This window comes from Rhagoletis pomonella, unplaced genomic scaffold (assembly GCF_013731165.1).
Source record: "Rhagoletis pomonella isolate Grant_MI unplaced genomic scaffold, Rhpom_1.0 Rhpom_scaffold_00006, whole genome shotgun sequence".
Classification (NCBI taxonomy): Eukaryota; Metazoa; Arthropoda; class Insecta; order Diptera; family Tephritidae; genus Rhagoletis; species Rhagoletis pomonella.
Window position 1 is genome coordinate 80,362,523 of NW_023458560.1, and position 24,084 is coordinate 80,386,606.

Genomic DNA, 24,084 nt, shown 5'->3' on the forward strand with positions numbered 1-24,084 from the left:
GCCATCGCCTAGGAGTAAATTGTCTACCAAATCTGAAGACAGCTGGAAAAATAAAGTATAGCAAGTGGTTTCAGGAAAGAGGATGCTATGTTCTTAGAAATTGCACCTGATTCCAGGTTTTCGTTTTTCTGGTAACGCTATGGACCTCAATAGTCTTTGCGAAGACATACTGTGGGTAGTGCAACTAACCTAACCTAAACAAATGATTCTTAATATTTTCATCCTACATACATTGGAGTTTACTGCGATTTATTAAATGTTGCATTATACAAATTATATTAACAAAAGAGCAAGTCAATACTTCCGTCACCATGTTCCTATAGGTGCTTCGGTAAATTCTCCTACTGTGAGACGTGACACCTCTCTGCTCCCTACAAAAACAGAGAACTCGTGTGAGCAAACGCGTCGAAGAAAGCCAATGCACACTCACAAAACGCGCAACTAAATATTTAATTCGCTTATTTGTTTTGATTTTGCTTCGTACATTTCGTTTCGTTTCATTTCGATTATTGTTTACCAACGAACACTTCTGGCCGACTGGAGGTGACTACAGTGCCGCGCCAACTTACTGGCCATTGCTGCAAGCCTGGTACTATTCCGGTCTAGATGATGCTCTTACTGCTCTAGTTTAAGCGATTGAAATGCGCTCGCTGGCATCCATCGCACACCAACCACACCGGCTGTCTTCGTTTGTCATCATCACCGTTGGCTGCGCGGCGCGGTGCGATGGGGAACTCCAAAAGTCGTAGACAGTGCTGTTGCTTGCCATGTTGTTGGGCGGCAATTGAAAGGCACGCGCGCGTTTTTCTCAGGCGTTCACCAAGCAACGCGAAATGACGCCTAAGGTGTGTGAAGGTGGAAGGGGAAAGAGAAAAATTCACAAACTGCGAGGACTATCTGTGCGCTGAGTTGTTCTGAAGGAGTTGGAATGAGTTTGGGTATGGCGTGGAGAATGAGGGGAGTATATGGAGCGAAAAACGCCAGCGGAGGGGGTTCTGGTACATAAATATGTGCTCCTTTTTTTGACATCGGCGTGGGGTGGTTTACACTAGAATGCTCTGGTTACCACTGCTGCTGAACTCTTCCCCCTTTGAGCCCCTCCATGCAATGCTTCCCAGAGACATTTTACACCTCATTTAATGTCCATTGCCCCCAAAGAAGGTGTTTCATCTGAACTGCGTTGAACCGCGTCTGGGTCGCCTCAGTGTTTAGCGGTCCTAATGACATTGCCTCGCGCGCTGACACGTCTAGTCTCACGGCGTAAAATGAGTTATATTTAATTTCTGATTTTCCGCCAGAGATGTTTCAAATCAATTTGCCACTGAGACTGTGAACGGCCAAAACAGGCGCTAGTTGGTTGACTGAGCGGGAGGAACGGGGGTGGTTGCACAGCGGTTGATGTTCGCGCGGCAAGGACTAGTTGCGGGCAATTTTCAGCCGCATAACCTAGCCACTCACCGGCATCATCTTCTAATAGAGTTCCCAGCACGCGCCACATCCATGTCAGAAGACTACGCGCAATCAACTTTCCCCATCTCTGCTCCGCGCATCTTTGAACGCATGCCGCGCGCTCCCAACCACAGCGGCCCATCGCCGTCCAGCTACCAATTGCCTGCCAATAAGCAATACATATCTCGTTAGCGCGCGTTTTTATGGAATGTGGTTCGTTATTTCGAAAATATTTCATATTTTGAACACAGCGGTTTGCTGTTCGTCGTCGGTCGACTTGCGCATACCTGTCTGTGGCTCTGTGTTTGTTTGTTGTCGAACAATTTTGCGCAAAACTCGTGGCACTCTAAACGAACCGGCGACCAGCGCCAAGCACAGGCGGGTCCGCGTGCCGAGTCAACAAATATGCGGCCAAATATGCGGCGCGCTATGCGGTGGTTGTCTGTTTGCTTTTCTTTTGCCACTCACCCAATCCGTGCGCACAACTCACAATCAGACTGCGCTCACTTCGACCACCGCCCACCCCACCGTCCGCCTGCTTGTTCGATTGCGGTTGGAGTGCTCAATTACGGTTGGAGAATCGCCAGCGCGAGTGGGAAATGTGAATGCGAAATAGTTATAAATGTACATGTGAGTGCGCAAAAGTTGACGCGTTGACAAGTGTTATGAGTAGAAATTAGTGTTATCAGCGCTGTAATGACAGCGAGATATATATGTAGTTAAGTACTCAGATGCTCGTGAAAAACAAATAGTTATGTATTGAAGTGCTTGGCGTTGCTGATGAGTGCTTCAGACCCACAAACCTTCGAATAAGCGCAAAATTTTATAGCGGGGGATAACACGTATGTATTATGGCGCCAAGCAGATTCGAAGTTTATGAATCCGAGCATATTGTTTTCTGAAGATGTCTGCGCTATTATAAGTTAATTCGTTACAATGGTAAAAATCATCTAAAGCTCAACTAAATATTTCGTTCTTAATATATCCAGTACGCCCAACCCAAGATATAATTCTGGTCTCATTAGCAACCTAACAAGTTCGTCAGCCAAGTATCCTAATACCCAAATAAGATTTTCTTTATTGTAAAAACTAACGTTAATTGTTGTGTTAATTTTAGAAGTCTACTTTTCACAGGAATGGGGTGCAAACTATCTTTATCTTTAATGTTGAAGGGCACGAAAGTGGGGCGCCCAACAAAGCCATCTACATACACTGAGAAAGCGCAGGAGGTGTGGGATAGCCGTCAGCGTTTAACACTCATCGGATTTAGCAACTTTATCCTTCTCATTTGGATACCGGGACGCAGTGGAGTCATAGACAAAGAAACGGCAGATATTCTCGCTAGGAAATGGATTGCACAGCGATCTACAGCCGCACGACTCTTCATCGGTCTGCCATGGATGGATGAATAAGTGGAATTATTACATATTTGTATGGAGAAAGAAGCGCAGCATTACTGGACAAGAACGTATGGTGACAGACCTTCAGGCTGGAAATAACAACAAGCCGTTATGGGCTCTCTTACCGGCCGCTCCAATATAAATAATAAAGCACTTGTCAAACCTGAGAGTTGTTTAACCTGAACAGTTCAGGTGTTTAACAGGAACCAGCAGAACACATTACGTTTCACTACTAGGCTCAGACTTCGCTTCCTACCATCACTCGAGTTGCTGACGCTTCCCTCAGATTGCGTACGGGGAAGCGAGAATAATTGAACATCCCGAAGAATGACTATAAATCAATTTACTCCAAAATAAAAGAAGAGCCGTAAGACACAAGTGCGAAGAAATCAGACAGAAATCAAAGTGAGGAGTGAACTGTTCACAACGATTTTGAATGACACAACTTTTGGCGCTTCCGGCGATTGAATTTTTGGAACCAAAAAAGTAAAATTTAACCCACTCCACCAAAAATTCTGACGAGGTGGAGCAAAAAAGTCTTTTGGTTTGACTATTACAAATGGATAATTTCGTTTGGACTTTGTTTTTATTCGCCCTACACAAAAACCACCAAATTGTCCGATAGTTCCAAGACTTTAAAGCAAGTATGGCCACTCACTTTTAGCTCACGGTTATTTGTGGTAGTGCCCATCTCTGCCTTAAAGCAAAATCTTATATGCAGACGAATTATAAAAACCAGATCTGTGAGTGATGGTCTCAGACAGAGCCTCTTCGGCATAGTTAATTCAAACATATTTATTTGTAAGCATGCGTTTTCTCTTCCTTCCCTAGCTTCAATTTAATAGATTGCAATTTTTTCACTAAAAAATGGTCAATCTAAATACAAACACAATAAAAAAACAAATTCAAATTTTGAAAAAAATAAAAATAAAAAATTCGAGACAACAAACAATCAGTTCAGCGACATTAACATCAGGGTCCTTTAAGCTCCAAAACAAGCCAGACAATTGTGATAAAATCCACAACGTCAACGGACTCATTTGAACCAAGTAAAAAGTGTAGGCTCCACGCCACTCAGCGAGTTGCACATAGTCGGGCCAAAGTTCAATGACAAAGACGCGCGCAAGTCAACGCAGCGCCAATGACGGCCTTGAAACATCGAACGCATCTAACAACCGCATCCACAACCACAACAGCCAAATTCTTAGCCAGAATGAGAGGAGTGCCAACATAAACAAACCTCTTTCAAACCAACACAAATAAGCCAAACATATTTACGATGCAGCGCAACATTTGCTAGCCAACATTTCTTGCCAACATTTTGTTGCCACAACACCAAGTACACAGCCTCGATGGAGGCGAGCATCAGCCTCTTTGGCCGAATGTAAGTAAGCCTTGCATTCTTCTAATGGCCAACAAAATGCAGACGAGCCTCTATGCTGCTGCTACAAAGCAGCAAAGTGGGTTTGCCAGCTCAGCTCAGCTCAGCTCAACTCAACTCTGCAACTGCACGCAAGCCAGTTAGGTGACCGCTAAAGCCAAACCAAACCAAGGCAAACCAAACACAACACAAAACAATTGGATGTGTGAGTGAGTGTGTTGGCGCCGTTCTGCCATTCAACCGCGTTGCCGTTCTTGTTCAATAGAAACTGCACTCCTGGTTTGTCGTTGATTTCAAGGATTTTTCTGGCGAGCCACCTACCAACAAACACTTGTGCGCCGAGCTGGCCCGGGCATTCGCCCCTGGGAGTACAATGCCATCGAGTACATCGAGTCCATCGAGTGTGTGCTGTGCAAAAGTAAACGAACGAACGAGCGTTCATTGGCGCGAAGTTGATAAGTTCATGGTCAGTAAGCAGTGTGAATGGAGCAGCAGTGGAAGAAGCTGAAAAGCATGCAAACATAACCCCCGACAATAAGTGAGCTTGCGAGTGCGCGTGTGTGTGCATACAATATGTATGTATGTGATATGCTACACGCAGAGTGGAAGACATTTCACTTTAGTAGAGCGAAAGGAGAAATCCGTTCACTAACCTTCTCCTGCTGCCTGCTGCCACTTGCGCCTTGAAGACAGCGCGAGCAGCAAAAAGCCCTAAGACAAACGGCGTCGCGCTTGTGGTAACCCAAATTTGTGCCACTGCTGGCTGTTGTTGCCTCTGCTGCAGGTTCTTCGGTTCTTCTTAAGTTTCAGGCTGGCTGGCATTTCATTTATTACACTTAACGCGCTTCAATGCATGCGAGCGGCGCTTTTCGGTGCGTCCCATCTACTTTTGCGTTTATGCCTTCGCGTGCTCCACATTTCGAAGATGGCGGTTTCTTGCGCTCAAGCTGTTTTTTCCGTTCACTTGTGGCATACGTGTAATTACACATTTTGGCAAGTCACTATGCAAAAGTAAAAGCAAACGAAGCATTTGCCAATTTCTGTTATCCTGTTGCATGAACTTTGAAAAGGTGACACAAAATGAGGTTAACTGCTGCTCGCTCGGCTGGATCGGCGGACGCCACTGGAAAGTGGAGTAAGTGGTAAAAGTGGCTGCAGCCCAAACTTTACATACCCAGCTGCTGCGTAGCTCAAATATATGTGTACCTATGGCTGTGTGTATTCGAGAGCTGCCGAGGGTGTAAATCTAGAAACAAAGCTTATGCGCAGCACTTCTGCATAATTTAGCAGGATTATACGAAACTCACAGAATTCAATTTTTGTGGGATTATCTAAACGGTGTAGATTTCTTCGCGATTATGTGCTGATATCTGTCGCCCTTTTGAATGCCACTCTGCTTATGTAGCTTATTTGAGTGAGTATTTAATTTCATAAAAGGCAATGACCGTCCTTGAAATTCGATATACCCCTTAGCAAGTTTGAGAGGGTGGAAGTTTTTGCTAAAAGAAGGATGGGTTTTATTCATTGTACCTAATTACCGTTAATTAAGGTGCATAATTAGAAAAGGGTTAAAATTGAAAGACGTATTCGTCTTGAAAAAAAAAGAAAATCTGCATAAATAAGTACATAAAGGAAGTTTCTGCGCTCCTGAGTGCCCACTTAAGAACTCAACTACTGGAACAGCTTTTCTTTGTTTTGTATCGAACGATGAGATTGGCAAAAGTATAAAACGAGAGAGATGCAATAGATAAACACGTACGTAGGCCACGCCACAGTGACATCCATCGTGCCATTATCTAAGAGATGCGCTTGATGAGAACAAATTATCAGCTGTTGCCATCTTTGCAAGTAAACAAGCGAAAGGGCTTGGATTTCATTTACCGATTTCTGCGTAGTGGCTCAACAAGATGCATCGAAAACGATCCTCAACTTTGTTGATGTGATGCTAGGCTTTAGAACACAGTGATACGGTATGTAGTAACGAGGCTCGTTCAAGTTTGGCGAACCGCGACGAGCGAGGAGTTTGATCAACCGCTACATTCAATCGATTTCGCTCAACTTCCAATCAACACATAATTTTTTTTTTGGGGAAAACTCTTTGGTGTTTAAAACGGTTTTCAATAGAGAATTGGTTTTTTTTTTTGCATTACCCTGGATTCGCAGGAACTGATATTTATCCAAGCAGTGGTATAAAATGAGAAATCGCTTCACTTATGAATATTTCCGTAACGTTCTGCGTCATACGGAACCAGAAGACTACAAAATTTTGAACCAGAAGTTTTCTCATTGGAGCTAGTGCGACGCAAAATAGAGCAGAAGACGGCAATGGTTTGATCAAAATAGACCTAATGTGGCACAGCAGTGTCGTTAAATGTTTGAGTCATTCTATATTTTTATACCAATCAGCGCCAACGTATAAATGGGGTGCCTAGACAGTCATTCAAACGGTTGACTTTAGCCTTTAGTCACATTGATTGCTTATAGCGCAAATCGCAGCTAAGGAATTAATTAGCCGAGAGTTAACTCGATCGCAGGGCATCGAAGCGTGCGAAAGTTAGAATGTTTATCGCACTCCGCTCACAAAAGAAAAAACTATTGCCGTCTATGTCACCACTTCAAAATTCGGGCCCACTGGTATTTACTCGATGGGATGCCATTCATACCACCCGTCCCTCCTCCCCGCTTGAGGGGAGAATGAGTATATCACGGATTTCTTAAAGAAATTCCAGTATTAATACTCGTATCTACCGCAAATACTAGAATGAATGAAAAGGATCTATCGTTGAAGAAACCAAACGACGCACAGTGTTTCGACTATATGGACTATATGTAATATGACACGTGCTTTAATTTTACTTAGGGATAAGGGATTATGAAATTTTGTAAAGATGGGATAATTGCTACGCCCTCAACGTTGGTGTAAATATTTTACTTTTTCCCAATGTTTGATGTGATTTTTCCATTGCTCGAAAAATTATTTTCGCGAAAATCGAAAAATAAGAAAATCGGAATCGCATAAATTTGCAAAGTCGCGCGAATAGATCCAATTATATGCCCGAAAGCTACATGAAATTCTCTAAAACAAGCATCTAATTTCGAAACCTTGCGGACCGGTACTCACCCCGTTTTTTACTAATAAACTTTAGCATACAATTAAATTTTATAAAAGAATAAGAAAATACCAAATAAATGACAGATATCTTCACCTGAGTATCCCATTACACTTAAAGAATTTTTTACAGTAGCGTTGTAAAAGAAACGCTTGCTTAAAATGGGTTCAGCGCCAAAGCCAACTAAACTGATTAATCGGTATAGCGCCGATTCCAGTACTTTTTTTATTTTTTTGAAAATGAACCGTTCGAAAAGTACCTCTCTGTTAGTAAATGATGTGAAATTTTGTACTTATGGCTTTTACTTTTCATTCTCTTAGTCCAAACGGATATTCGTATTTTTTAATCAGATATTCGAATACCCGGATATTCTAACATTTTGTATAGAACTACCAGCCTTAATATTTAAATACGTATGTACCTATGCGATTTGCGGGGTCACTTGGTAATATGTAAATGAAATTCGCTACAGCCAATCTTTCCTTTGGCTACGGTCCATTAAACCGAAGCGGCAGTGGCAAAAACAAATTCAATCAAAGGCCACCTATTGTGTGCCAACAATGCAACAAATACAAAAACAATCAACCTCAAGTTAACACCTCAACACCGTACACACAATCGAACGGCAACGGCACGAAAGCGACTGCTGCAACTTTGTGCAACTCTAACGTGCAACATGCGGCAACACAATCAGCGTTGCCGCTTTGGTAATTTTTAACCAAAATTGGTAATTTTTTTCTTTATTTATCAAGTTTGATAATTTGGTAATTTATTTTTCAATTTGGTAACTTTTTCGATTCGTTCTTAGATGGTTCTGATTCCACATTAGTATGTGGCCCGTAAGCGTTTCCTTTTATAGAAATACCGGGTAATCCTGAAAGTTTCGCAAGGTGAAAGTTGTTCCAGCGTACCTTGGCTACTAGAATTCTGTAATCTTTAACAAACTGCTTGAAAGTGGCCATTGCTAAGTATATCCACCGCGTCCTTTCCTGGAAGGTTTTGAGTGGTCCTACCTATCCCTGTCAGTTCGTCTGCTTTGCAATTACCATCAATTTTCCAGTGTACCCGGACACCATATATATGAGTAGAATTCTACGTAAATATGTATGTTCTCGTTCAAAAGACTTCACTCTGTCTATGTGTGAGTCGAAAGCTTTCCTTCAAGCGTTGAATTTTTGATATATTTTCTTGTCACTTGTTTACATACAGTGGGCGAAAAAATTATAGCCGCACCATATTTTGACAAGTCATATATATAGACATGTTACAAAAAATTACCAAACTTATTTTATGTGCAGAACTGTACAAGCATACATGTCGAGCCCCAACTGCCAAAATAACGTATGCATGTTTGTGCAGTTCTGCACATAAAATAAGTTTGGTAATTTTTTTTTGAATTTGGTAACTTTTTTAGGTGATTTTGGTAAAAAATAAAAAAAATTTGTGGCAACACTGAACACAATATACCCAATACAAATGTACGTATGTATGTATGTACCTATGTAAGTACTCCATAAAAACGGTAATAACAACAAAATCTATACAAAACATAAACATTGTTCAACAACACGAACAGAGACAATAGAAGAGGCTACAAGGCCGTCTTTATCCGCTGTGAGATGTTATTTATTTCCTTCTTCATTTTTTTCATTACTGTTGACTAGTTGATTGCACTCATTGTTGCGACTGGTGTTGCTGCTGCTGTTGCTGCTGCTGCTGGTAGTTTGTTGTTGTTGCTGTTTTTGTTGACATGCAGGCCAAGGAAACCACACACTCTTTTCTTTAACAATAGGCCTATCACAGAAACATTGAATGAAAGAAGCGGCAAGTTTGTGTAATTGCGATACGCAGCGGTGGCTCCCAGCGCTCTGCTGTTGGGGTGATGAGTGCAAGTGTTGCAAGCCACATTCAGGAACAATGAACCTGGCATTAGCGGGCAGCTGCATGAATGTCCGACAGAATGACAGACCGACTAGCAGCGTTGGATTATTGCATAGCAGTGCTTTGATGTCGCACCGCCTACGGGTGATGGTCAAATATGCGGTGCTGTGATGCGACGCGTACGATGCGATCTGATGTGTTGATCCGTTGATGTGTGTACATAGAACTAGAGCTTCGCTGGTTGATTGGCGCGAATTATTGCAAAGAAAGGGAAAGTTAATAGGAAAATAGGAATGTTTTAGAAAACGTTTGGAAGTAAGTAACAATGAGCGACAGACCAGACTGAAGCAACACCCATGCGTGGGAAGCAAAAGCGGCCGATAGAAGATTAACTGAGTGCATCCATATTCAAATAGAAACATTGATACACACGTTTAACTACTTTTCTGTGGTCAGCAGGATTTCTTAAGCTATTTGCTGCATTCAGGAAATTATTCCGAGATCTGTATATATTTTTTTTATTTTTTGAGTAACATAAAATAAAACACCTCTTCTTTAAGAATCATAAATTAACTGCAAAATGTTTTGTGGCACTTTTCCAAAAGCACTAAAACCAGAATTTCATGTTGCTTACACCGCTTCTGTTTTCGTTTTTATTTTCTTCTTCTTCTGCAAAATTGTAAAATTTCAGTTAGGGCCATTCGAAGATCAACTATAGCCTCACGATAAAGATAGAGAACTCTTTTATGAGCTACTTATAGCTGCAGAATATTGCTATATATGGTGACAACTCGGCGCACTCTCCGATCGACACCTGCATCCGGAAAAGAGGGGAGAAGTATGAAGAAAAGTTACTCCGCCGGCGGAATTACCTAACCTCTGTTCTCATTTCAAAAAGTGGGTAACTACATTTTTCTTCGAAAATAAGTTATTCACATCCATTGAATTTGTCTTGAAAATACGAATTTATTCATGCAAAAAGAATTTACAAATTATAAATAATTGAATATGCAATTTGGAAAAGAGCACATGTCTGACAAATTTTAAAAGTACACTGAGGGAAACAATGCATAGTAAAAATGAATAAGTTGTCAGTCATTGTTCTGTAAGAAGCCCCAAAAATCGTTTCTGGCGCTTCATCTTCATTCTCGAAGAAATATGGGCCGATAGCTTTTTTCGGCCATAACACCGCACCAAACAGTGCCTCTGGATGGGTGCAACTGGTGCTGGTGTGTTGCCCTTGGATTTTCGGAGCCCCGCAATCTACAGTTTTTCTTGGAAATGCGCTTCATCCGACATCAAAACATAACATAGAAAATTAATTTGTGTGGCTAATTGTGTAAAAAGCATAATGTAGTTGTTGTTGATGGTCTTGCTGTAAGTATACATTATGATATTCCAAGAGATTAACTATAACATGCAGAAAGAAAATAACAATAATATTCAAAAATAAAGAAGTTACACGTGTTTAACATGGGTAGGTATTATTTGGCCCACCCTATAACTGGAACCGCTTATGCAAACGTCCTGAAAATTTGAAACAGTTACAAACATATGTTATGAATAGCGTACTTGTGGCGAAAAGTGGTAGGTATTGGATAGTGAGACATCGCGCCTTGAAGAAAGAGGGGTTTATGTATATGTTGGCAATTTAGTTTTTGACCTTCCAAGGGGCTCTCAGGCCATTATACTCGAAAATCATATTTATAGTCTTAATTGATAATTGGCATCTCTTCTATACTGTCTAATTTCAAGAGCAACCGAAAAAATTTAAAGCAGACTTCGTACTTTAAATTAGTAATTTGATTTTAACTTTTCCAGTAGTATGCAGATACAATTTAAGTCAAAGCACCCCGATTTCTTTTGTGTCAGTTCACACGCTATTTAAAATATTTATGCTTAGAATTATTAAATTTTAAGATATGTACATATATGTATATGTACATACATACATAAATGACAATATTGTTGAAAAGCAAAATTAAAAAGTGTTTGAAAAAATATGTGTGCCGAATTTCGACCACTGGGCGATACTAGTAATCTTAGTTACTTAATAATGTTAGAATTAAATGGTGATAATGTTTTTCTTGCCTAAACGAATGAATCTAGTATAATAAAACCAGTGTGTCACCAAATGGAAAAGTCACATTGAGTAAAAGATGACTAATGCAGGATTTCCACTAGGCATTAAATGGCAAAAATGACAAATGACAAAGTCGGGTATTAAAAAATAATCGTGTCATTACATCAAAAAATTTGTCATTAAGTTCATTTTCACATGGCGTTTTTTTATTAAATGCCTCCAATTTTTTGTCATTTCAGTGCCTAGTGAAAATTCGGCATAACAATTTGACTGCGATTTGAGAAACTAAAATTCCATTTTTACAATTTTTAATGGCAAACTCGAAATTTATTCTAAAATTGTAATAAACATGCAGAAATTAATATACATACATGCGTGTATTTCGTCATTAAAGCGAGTGTTCTTTTGTAGCTCGGTTGCAAAAGAATGGACCTATTTTTTACTTGTTTTAGTATAAATATCTTTTTCAAATTTTCATTTAAATACAATTTCGCGGTGAAATCTTATTCTTTATACAAAACTGAACATATTGCCTTTTCTAAGATATATGTAGGCGGTATAACGCCCATTTTCATAATAATATTACTTCTTTTCAAATTTCAGAAAATTAGCGTCCTTAAATCTCAACTTCAATAATTTCCAACGTTTTGCTTTTATGTGGCAAGCACAATAATCGTTCTGGATTTGGTACAAATTGATCAAACGGGTACGGAGATACCGCTCGGGTATTAAAGGACTGCATCTTCTCCATAAAAGGAATATGGACTATTTAATCGAATCATTTCTACATGTATTTCTTTAAATATCTGACTTCGTATCAGCTTTGTTAATAAATGCCTTCCAAGGTACATTTTTTGCGTCTTCTTGGTCAAAAGACTCAGACGGGATAAGAAGCGATTTAAACCTCGGTACTTGCTAAGGGCGGCTCCATGGCGACCAAGCCGCTACGAAGATCGGTGTAGGGGTTTTTGGGCTACACTCCATAAGTCTACGATTTACCTGCAAGCATAGAACAGCTCTACCGCCAAGCTGAGGTCTACGCCATAGAACTATGTCTGGAACCGTACTCATACAGTGGTGTAACAGATCTATATCAATAAACGACAACATCTATTCCATCTGGCCCCGGGTCACAATGGCTTCAGTGCAGATTCTTCGGTCCTTCGGAGTCCTGAGATCAACGTATCTGGAGGTCATGTCTTGAAGCAAAAGAATTTACAAAATGGCATTCTTTGAGGAACAATTTTCACCAGCTAAAGTAACTGCAATCACCTTGAGGAGCATGGAAGATGACCCTGCCAGCAATAAGTACAAGTATGCTTTGCTCGTTGTTGTTCTTGTTGAATGTACATAACCGCTGCCGCACTTGTCTCCACTGCCTGCGACGACCAACATGCAACATACTTACACACTTGAACGTGCTTACATTGCATATATGTACGTATGTATGTATATAAATGTTAATGTTAAATTGTTGTTGTAGGTGACGATTTTTTTCTTTTTACTTCTTTTTACATTTTTATGTGCGACGCTGAGCGCTTGCTGCTTTAGCGATTCTTTTCAACAACGTACACAATTCTTTTTTAACTCCAGCAACCTACCAATCTGTCTGTCCTTTACGCCCGCCTCTTGGATCCACCCATTCTGAACGGCCTTCCAACTGCCGGCGCACCAACTAAACAGACTGTCTGCCACTCGGCTCCATCAGCCATGAAGATGATGTTGTAGCAGCGACATGGACAGACGGAAAAGCATAAAAAATTCAAAAACAAAAAACACGTCAGTAAATATTATCGGCGGCAACAACATAGCACAAGTAGAAAACAACTCGCTATTCGCAGTTTACACTGCAGCCGACAAGCAGATTGGCAGGCAGACAGACGAACGAACGAACGAACGAGCGTTTGAGCTAGCGGCTGCTGCTGCCGCTGCCGTTGCTGCTTTAAAAACACTGTGGGAAAATCCAGGCCGTGGGAATTCCATGTGAAATTTCGACATTTTCTGAGGTGTCCGCAAACAGGCGAACAGAAGTAGACAGCTGGTCATGAGAACAATGCGATGCACTATAGCCGCAGACATTGCCACTGCCACAGCCACAGCCAAAGCCTCAGTCACAGTCAGAACCACAGACCAAAGGCAGCCAACCAACAGCGCACAGAGGCAACGTTGCCAGAACAATTGGCAGTCAGGCAACAGTAACCAGAAAAGGCAGCAACACGGCACCGGCGGAGCCCAGATGCAGAACAGAGTACATAGAAGAGGAAAAGAACAGAACAGAAAGCATTCGCTGCCAGGGAGAGTGAACAATGACTGGCAATAACAACAAAAAGTAAGCGGATAATTATGTGCATGAGACCGACAGACAGTGGGAGCGTCAAACCGCGGATACGACCGACCAACCATTCGACCGTCCAACGTGCGAGTTGAACGGAGAGCGAAGAGGCGGCAGGTAGCCGCCTTACTGTAGAATCGTGTGGAAGGGCATATCGCAAGGGCCGCAGCAAGCAGACGCAGACCCAGCCAAAGAGTCGAGCATATTCATATAAATAAATGTTGTATTTTGTTTGTTGCTGTTTTTTATGTTGCCCGCCTGCGTGGCTGTCTCTTTGTCTGCTGCTCGCCCAAACTTTAGAATAAATAAGTTGGCTTGGCATAGCGAAAAATGGCATGCCATGTGGATGAGGGGGTTGGGTTGTCTGGTGGTTGTTTAGTTTATAGCTGCGCCGCCTGTAGTAGTTGCTGTTATTGTTTTTGTTTTTTTTTTATCGCATGCGCTGGTTGAGGATGAAAGTGCGATTATTGCTGGATGGCGAGAGTTTAAAAGCGCCAATTGAGATAAGTGCCTGACAGTCAGTCAGTGAATTGTCAGCGTCAGGCGGTTGGTCGAAGAGTCAGGTAGGCTGCTTGGAAGTTGAGGGTTGGCATTCACTGCCGTTTGCTTATTGTCGGTATGTTAGCTAGAAGGCATTTATGTACGCTGCGATGATGTTCTCGTGGTCGATGTTGTTGTAGAAGCATTTATGCTGCCACTGCAACTGGTATTGATAAATGGTATGGATGTACTGCAGCATTGCCCAAGAAAAGACGAAGTCACCCCAATGAGAGTACGTCTATTAGAGCATAGTTATTATGTTTAGAAATAGCATTGCCAACATTAAATTTTGTGATTTTGCAAAGCTTGTTTTTGGGGTGCAATTTCAAGAATAGCGAATTCCGCGCTATTCTATCCCGCAATAATTCAAATTGTGTTATAAAAAGCTGAAAGAACTGGCCAAGTAATTGACAGAGAGTCAGAACTTTTGGGATTAGTCATTTCCGACACGGATTGATCATTAACGAAATGAAATTAAGAGAGACGGCAGAGGGTATGTTAGCAAATATTGACTCTAAAAATTCGCTATAAGTGCGATTCCCACCCTGAAGAAAATGTAGACGAGGCTTCGTATCTACATCTTGGAAAGGATACAAATGTACAATAATCTTCGGAACAGAAGCTTTAGGTATATTTCAAGCCTGTAAAATCGTATCTAATAGCTTTGGGAACAAAAATAAACCAACAATGTGTAACAGGTGGTCCATATAAATAGTGTTTTTTTTTCATCATATTTTGGCAGTGACAGCTCTTTACGCTCAGAGTCTCAGTAAATGCTCCCTTATCGAATGCAATGAGGGAAGTGATAAATTTGTGAAGGCGAATCTGCAGGGGGCTTTCTTTGACTGGCTAGAAACAAGTGGTCACATAAATAGACTTTGCAAGATTTAAAGTACATCATATCGCTAGCTTAGAGTGAAAAGTTGCTAAGTCCACTTTTTATGAAAACTCATATTTTGATATAGGAGGCTTAAGAAATTGAATACGCATCGTTTCGAAAATTATAAAGGTACTTGTTTTATTTTTTCCTCTTAATAAGCAATAAAAGGAAAATTTGCTAAGTCCAAAAGAAGCACCACAAATCTGATAAGGCCAAAATTATACGACATCTTTTAATAAATATCGAATCCTTCTGATTCTTATGGAGTTTTGCTTTGCTTTAAACGCGCAAAATGTTTGATTCAAAGTCTTGCGAAATAGTTAAAGAAAATGGCTATAGTAAGATTTTTTCCTCTCCTGTAAAATTTTTAAAATGGGACTTAGCAACTTTTCTTTCTAAGCTAGCGATATACAGAATCTCTCTTGCCAGCAAGTGCTACTTGGGACTGAGTAGGCAATTCAGAAAACACTCTATAAGTCACTTATGATACCCATGGTGGTAGAAAAAGAAGAGGAAAGCCCGCTGCGATGAAAAGACCAGAAGGAGAAGGACTTGACTTCACTTGGCATTTCCAATTGGTGTCAGTTGGCACAGAAAAGAAAGGACTTTGTTAAACCCTGCCAAAATTGCTCAGGCGGTTAGAGTGCCAATTAAGTAAAAGAAGATGTAAAATACAAAAGGACATGCGAAGATAGAGAACGGTTCAAAAAGGAGCTTAGTCGAATCTGCCAGCCGAACCATTTTTATTTTGAAATGCCAAAATCGAACCGAACCCCGCTCAAAAAATGGTTCGGTTCGGCTCAAAATACACTAAAGCATTTTTCAAGTTTTGTTATACACAACTTAGTCTACAAATGCAACCCTATGGTAAATCTGCAAACATTTTTTAGTTTAATGACAACTCTGTGTGCTATAGTTTCGTGCAAAAAAAAAAATGTTTGTATTGTGTTTATATGGAAGAAAATGCATTTGAAGGCAAGCAAAAAAAAAAAAAATATTTTTAAAATCGGTGCGAATTTTAAGATGTGTAATTCAGACTTGCACTTATCAAATTACATTAAAGTTAAATGAACTATAAAACTGCACACGCAGATTTTTTTTTATTCTGATTAAAAAGTTTGAAACTATAATGAAATTTTGTTGAGGTCGTAGATTCTTTCTAACTTTCGTACAATGTTTAGAATTTGGATTTATATTGTTGCTATATAATGATATATACTTTTATAAAAGAAATAGAGAACATTAAATTAACAAAATAAGAATAGTCAAATATCGCACTTCTATTATTTTGAACATAAGTGTACTTGTAAATATGGGGTTAGGCCTAGTGAGAGCTCCAACCTACCAAAATTGAGGATTAAAACATTAAGCCAAGATTTTGGATGTCAATTAAAAATTCTTACTGTGTTGTTTTTGTCCATTCGAGTAGTCTCACGACTTGTCCAAACCTTAAGAAAGTTGATTACAATTTTTCTAATTCCGCATTGATCGCGTTGATTCTAAATAATCTATTTGTTGAGGGTATTTGAACCGGTACCAGCTTTTTCTAAGTGGTTCCAACCACTGAACAGAACCGCATCATTTTTTGGAGTAGTTTGCAGCCCTGACAAATACAAAAGGGTTGTCTGCTCCGACGGAACTAAGATGCAAAGTGAATTTGGAGTTGGCCTTTGGTTTGGGGACTACATATCTCATATTTTAGTATGTGAGATGCTTTTAGCAGAAATCGCCGATATACATATTTTGTTAGCCAGTTTTGTTTTGTTAATATTGAGGCTGTGGGTATTGTCGGATCCAGTTTGTAATCTAAAATTAGTTTTGAGTCTAACGGCAGATTGAGAAGCCTCAGGATTAGCATGCCCTAACTTTCTTATTCTATTTAGGCTTTCTTGATCTGCTTTAGATTTTAATATTTATATTTAAATCTTTAGAGTACTGATACTAAAAATATATATATATATATATTTTATACGAGACGCTCGCTTTTCTAGGCGAAGTGAACTGCATGCAACATTAATGTTGCAATTACTTTTATTTTCATTAGCTCACAGTCACGAAGCAATGCTTCCAACAATTTCCTGCACAAAATATAGCAATGTAAATACATATGTAAATATGTATTGCATCCTTTTTCTTTACCCTTTCCAACTATGTATTTAAATATTACTGCTATCATTGGCAACGAATTATTTTCTAACTCTTTCGCCAAGAATTCACTTGGCGCTTGAACAACTGCCTGTGCAGCTAGGCGCGCCTATTAAACGGCATGTTATGAAAATGTTGCATGCAACATCTCATGACAGACTGTGCGATCTGGTAGCTACCCCAGGTGTGCGCAACATCATCCACATTGCATCACGAGCTCACGTTCAGCATTGCGTTCAGCGGCATGTCGCATGCAACAAAGCTGTTGTGGCCGTCACCGTTCACAGCTGGCGGTGTGCGATGACATCATCGGTGCGCACAGATTTTAACGGAATAATTTCGACCAGGCGAACAGCGTGCGATAACAAGTGGCACGCAACATTGGTCGTAGCGACACTGTGTGCTTATGTTATGCCATGAAAAATGCTGTAAGGCCCTTAAAATATTTACTAAACAACACAAACATTGCAATGAAGGGAATACTGAAATCAGTTCACGGTTGCACGGTTGCACGGTCGCAGCTGTACCCAACGCTCATTTGGGTTGGCAAGAAATGCAGCGACATCTTTATTTGGTACTCGCTGTAGAAATATGTGCTACATTGATATAAGTTTGCATTTGAAATGGATATATGTACTTATATTCCGAATATTCCGAATTTCGTTGGCTCACTTATTCATCCAAATTTTTATAGAAGTTTCTTTGACTTTTAACAATTTCAAAGTTAAAGGTGGCGGAACGATTTTCCGCCATCCCCTGTCAATTTAGTTTGGAGACAAACCGGTTTCGGCATTGTCCCATCTTCAGTGCCATTTTTCGTTCGAATTGAGAATCGCTGGTCGAAATTTCGAATATTTTTTCTGTCGCCTGTTAAGCTTAACGACTGAAGCTCATCAGCATATTTTGCCTTCTACTCTTCCTTTCTTAAGAAATATTAGACTCAACCTTGGCCTTATAAAGAGATCGTGTAAGTACTTGGGAAGAAGATATAAAACGTTGGTGTACAGGTCCATAGTAGAACCGCACTTTATATACTGCCCCACGATTTTCTTCCTAGCGGGGGACTCCCATGTAGATAAGCTGCAAAAAATGCAAAACCGAGCGATGAGATTCATCCTCAACAAACCGTATGACACACCAACAAGATGTATGCTTGAAACCTTGAATTGGTTAAGCGTGAAGCAACAAGTTTTTTACCACGCTATGAAATTTGTGTACAATATTAAGAAGGGCAACCTGCCGGATTATCTTAGCGATAATCTCCGATATATAAATGAGACGCATACATATTTGTTGAGAGAGAATAACAGCTTCAGACTCCCGAAGTATAGAACAGAAGTGGACAAAAAAAATATTTTCTATAAAGGCTTAAAGTGCTTCAATGAATTACCAGAGGCTATAAAAAATTGTGATACTATCACTCTTTTCAAGCGGCTGCTATTTGACTATTGTAGAACGCAGCCTACAAGATAGTGATGTATCAACAATAGCGTGGATTGGAAACTAGGCCTTTCCAACCACCAAGATATCGAGACTAGGCGGATCGGAAACTCGGCCTTTCCGACTACCTAGACCCTTAGATAATAAACAATAAACGAGCGGATTGGAAACTAGGCCTTTCCAACCGTTAACCGTCACGAAAGCGCGACTGGGTGGATCGGAAACTCGGCCTTTCTGACCACCCAGGAGATATCAATAAATGGAGTAACCCAAAAAGAATAGCGCGGATTGGAAACTCGGCCTTTCCAACCGTCTACATAACTTCCAGGAAATTGCATGCGTGTATAATGACATAAAATAATTGCAGCGATAAAGAAATAATGTTATTTAAAAATTTCTGCAGAGCATTTTGTATTTTGTATTTAATATTTAATATTTATATTTTAAATCTAAAATCTAATTATAAGAATGTTAAATCTTTGTTGCAATATAAGTCTAACAGACTGTAAAAAATAAATAAATAAATAAATAAACCTTGTTTCAGTTTGTACTCTATACTAGTTTGCCCTTTGATACAAGTACATTAGTATTTTAAGAGCAATCACATCCCAGTCGACATAATGAGTAACGCTTTCAAATAAACGGTTTCAGAAAGGCCTTCCAGGACCAGACCAGATCTTTAAGAGCTGTATAAGATGATCTTTCAAAGATGAGTTTTCAAAGATGAGTTTTCAATGTCAATTTGTGCTGAATTTAATCTAAATTTTCATCATACAAGAGCAGCTGAATGCGTGAAACTCTTGTCACTCAAGCGAAAAAACTTGGTAAATTATCGAAGCAAAAGGTTTATACTTTCATAAGATCGGAGATAAGTGGTCCTTAAATGCTTCTTTTTATTTTTGTGCTGTCTGGGAGGTTGGGGAAAAGACTTGGCTTCAAAACAACAATTTTAAGTTGAAATAAAAAATCAATTTCAGCCAATACTCAGCAGTAACTTAGCTACATATGTAGACCTCTGAGCTGATAGAGCTTTGGGTAAAAATTCCACTTCGCTTTGCACCGCCAAGAGTTTAGAGTGAAACGTACAACAGGTAGACAGTCAAAAAGGGCAAGAATTAAAATCGGAGTGCGAAGTAGATTGTTGGAAATGTGTAGTAGCATAAACAGTGTGGCACAATAAAGCAGCACCATCTGACACTTGTAGCATAGCTAGAGGAGCCCTTTCACTGCCGTTGCCACTCGCCCTTCGCTTCGGTAGGCGCTGTGATGTGGCCTCCCATGCAACATCCCTTCCCTACAACCTATATACCTGCAGCTGGCTCGTTACTTACTTGGAGAAAATGGTTTTTTTCTGTATACTCGTCAGCGCGCTCAGCTTGCTGACTTGTTGTTACCTGATTCATCCAGTTCGCCCAGATTGCTTGCGTACATGAGCGAGTGAGTGAGTGAGTGAGTGAGCTTGTTTTTCGGGTTGAAAATATTTTCAGCTAACAACGTGTTGCGCTAAATTAGGGACTTCGTTGTGCTGTCTGCCCTACGTGCACACACCATCAACCGCACTGTATTCGATTTAGACGCGTCGCCATAATTTGCGGTAGCCCTATAAAGCGCCTGCGGCATCGATAGGGTGGAAGGTTTCAGCGATTAGAAATTCAAACAGGATACCAGAACGGCTGAGGCCAACGCCAGCGACAGCGACCCATCAGCCGTACCAGTGGCAAGCGACCAGCCAGTCAGTCAGTTAGTCAGCTAGACAGTCAGCCAGCAAGCAACAACATTGAAGACAGCACAACAAAAACAAAAAACGGTGGCAACAAGACCAAAGGCAGTGGCAATGGCATAAGCGACAGTAAAAAGCAAAAGCGACAGACGGTTGTGGCCCAACCAATGCGACTGGCGGCTGATTGTGGCAACTGCTGCACGCAGTATTTTTATTTTTTTTTTGTTCGTCAGCCCGCCAATTCGCTTTGCGCTGTTCTGCATTTTGTGTCCCTCCGCTGTTTCTGCTGCTGCTGCTGCTGCCACTAACACTGCTGGCATGTCTGCTCAGTGTACGTGGCCTCTGCAACTGGCTCGATGCATTTATTAACATTCATATAAATGAGTATGTATGTATGTATGTATGTATGCACATTCGTTTATGAAGAATGAAGGCATGTTCTTTATACACCCATATGTACGGGTGTCTACACATAAGTTGCATGCCACTGTCTGCGCCATTGAAAGGCAATAATGTTCGTTCGCGCGGCCAGTAAATGCAGACAAGCCCTTCACCATGCCACAAGGTATGCCAGGCTAGCAAAATACAGTAAAGATGTGTGCTGCCTAGGGGGCGATGAAGTACTGGCGCGTACTGTGAAGGGCCTTTGGTGTTGCAGCAAAGTTGTGTGGTGAGTTGGCGCTCAGCAATGCACTCCATTCAATTCATTCGGTTGCATGTGCAACATTGCTGCGGTTGCTGTTAGGCGGCAAGTAATTGCTCGTGCTGTGCCTTGATAAAGGCGGAGAGGGGCGCAATGTTTACATTTGTGGCAAAGTATAGAAAATGAATGACAACTTAGCGAGCGCAAAGGTCGTCCTTTAAAAGTCCTCATGTGTCTAAAGTTGTTTGTATTTCAGATTGAAAGCAGACGCCAGAGGCGTTGAAGCAGTTACATAAATATGTACATACGTAGATATGTATGTTTAGTGCGAAATTGGTGTCGACATGTGAAGGTATTTCCATTGAAGCGACTCATTTGAATGTCTTAACAAATTAGTATAGACATTAAAATCCATCATCTTCCGAAGGAGTATAATGAAGGGTCGCATCCCTGCAAAAATTGCGGCTATTCCATACACGTGGGGGTACCCTCGTTCATAGTAGGAACTGTAACTTATTCTTGCACTTGGAAGGTTTTTCTATCTGTGTAAAAGGGAAGACTTAATAAATCTTCAGTTTCGTATTTTATTAACTGTGTCTGTAGCCCATTGACTCTCACGCCTTGGCTGCTGGTACTTCAAAATTCTGTTGCCTTTAGGCACTTTTTAGCACTAAACTAAAAATAGATTTTCATTTTAGTGGCAACTGAGGTCGCGTTACTATCCATAATCGGCCCATTAATTATAGCATGGGTATGTCGGAAGTCTTTTGGCTTGACCGGCTTGCATCTTTCATTGGGTCATCCAGCATAAGCAATTGCTTTTTCTTAAAATGTCAGATCGTTTACTTAAATTAATTTGAATAAGTGGACGAAAAGGTCTGAAATTTTAAGAAAAAGCAATCGCTTAGTTTTTATTCACACCGCCTATGTATTGCGTGAAACTTCTCAGTCGAGATTTCTGCGTTAAATATTTAACGCCACGGTGAAGGTAGTATGGGTATATCGACCCCTTTGCGCAAAACAATCGTATTTAAAAAAAAATAAAAACCAATTTTACTGGAAATTGTTTGTTGCATTTTTCTCTGCTTTGGCTAGCACCATCAATACTAAAGTTTGGATTTGCTAAGATAATTGTCTGCAAACCCAACTTGACAAGGGATGACGGAAATTCGTTCAAAAATAAATCATCTTACCACCCTGTCGGAAAAATCAACCTACACCAACACATAATTGAGAAACATATCTAACTAAACGCAAGATTTTTTGGTTGAAAGTTCTCTAAATTCTAATTCACATGTGATAATTTCGCCCACAAGAAAAAACTCATTGACACATACGATGAACTTTAAATTAAATTTTTGGGGTAGCTATTGACATTCAAGCCATTATATTTGAACAGGTGATGCGTTATGGGTTGTAAAACAAACTTGCATCAAAAAGTGAATTTCGTAAAAAATTTAACATGCGATAATTTTGCGCGAAAGGGGCCGATATGGCGAATGCGTGGACAGAGAGCAAAGGCCTGGGTTAAGGGGCCCTATAGCCGAGGAGAGACAAAGCAAAAGCAATAACATAGACAAGGACAAAGATAATGGTAATGATAAGTACTATATGAGGAAATCTCACGAGTTGTTTTTTAGTGTCACTCACTTCTCTTGGCAAACAAAATGCTAAACCATTCATTTTGCACTTATTTCAATCAATGGAGTGATGACTATGATTTGAGAAACAAAATTCCTTTTTTACAAGCTATAATTGGCACACTCATTAATAAAAAAAAATATTCATTCTAAAATTGTTTTATACAGGAGAAAGTATATGTGCATAAGGAATACTGTGCAAAAATCTCCAATGCCAATATGTAATTACTTTTAAATAATATGACTTGTAAGTTAAACGTGTTAGATGACTGCGTACGGTGCTACGGTGCGTATACGTTACACACGCAACTATGGATTTATGTACATATGTCATTGTTCAATTATTAAAGGTTTTGTAAGTAGGTTTTTTCTAAAATTTTACACTCCCACCCAGAGGGATGGTTTTTGAAAGCAGGAGAAAAGGGAAATAATTCATTCTTACTTCCCAAATGGTAGCTAAATTCCACAAATGGTGTGGATAATGGTGCATGGTGGTATTTTAAAACAAAAACGTATTTGATTCAACTATTTAATTTAAATCAGCTTATTTACAGTGAATATAACCCTTGATTGTTATTAAAAATAAATATTTATATGTATAACCAAAGTGGCGAACGTCAGACGGCGCATAACTCAAGAATGGATGGTCCACTTTGAGCTTTTTTTTTTATTGGGTTTGTCTGCCTTGTAAATTCTTTGCGGTACCATTTAGAGTTAATGGATATGAAGAAGCTATTTGGTTGTGGAAAAATTATGGAATTTTGATTTAAAAAAAAGCGCCAAATAAAAACATTTGGAGCTTACGTTTCTTTCGCAGATACGGCTCGATTGCTTCGAATACGGTAATTCGAATTCTTTGATGTTGAACTTTTAGTGTTCTGGGGAGATTATGCCGTCGTCAGAATATTAAACATTGGCTTACGCAGTCGCGATTGGCGATTCGTGCCGGACGACCGGAAGAATAAAAAGGATACGCAGCTGCTGAACGACGGAGAGAGGGAACGTCATCTACATCGTCAAATGAGAAGTGCCGAGCTGTCGTGTGTAACGATTGGCTCCATGGACGAGGTTTTCTAATATTATACTGCGTCAAAGTCTCAATCGGATACACCAAGGTTGTGTTGCGTTAGTATCTTTATTGACTCATTTACAAGAACCATTTCACCCTATACTTTACATCGACTTGGCAGAATCAATAGGTATCCACGAATGTCGACAAACACAACTATGCAGCATTTAAAGGAATTTCGTCCTTTTAGCCTACATTGAATTTCTGTAGGCCAACGATTCTCACCCATTTTGTCTTGTTGTCGCCAGCGAATGCAGAACAAACATTTCTTCAAATTTAAAAATGTTCTTAAAACTTGCAAAAAAAATATTGCAAAAGAAATATCACTGTTTTTGTTTTTAGGAGTAGGGTGGGAGTGTCATTGATAAAAT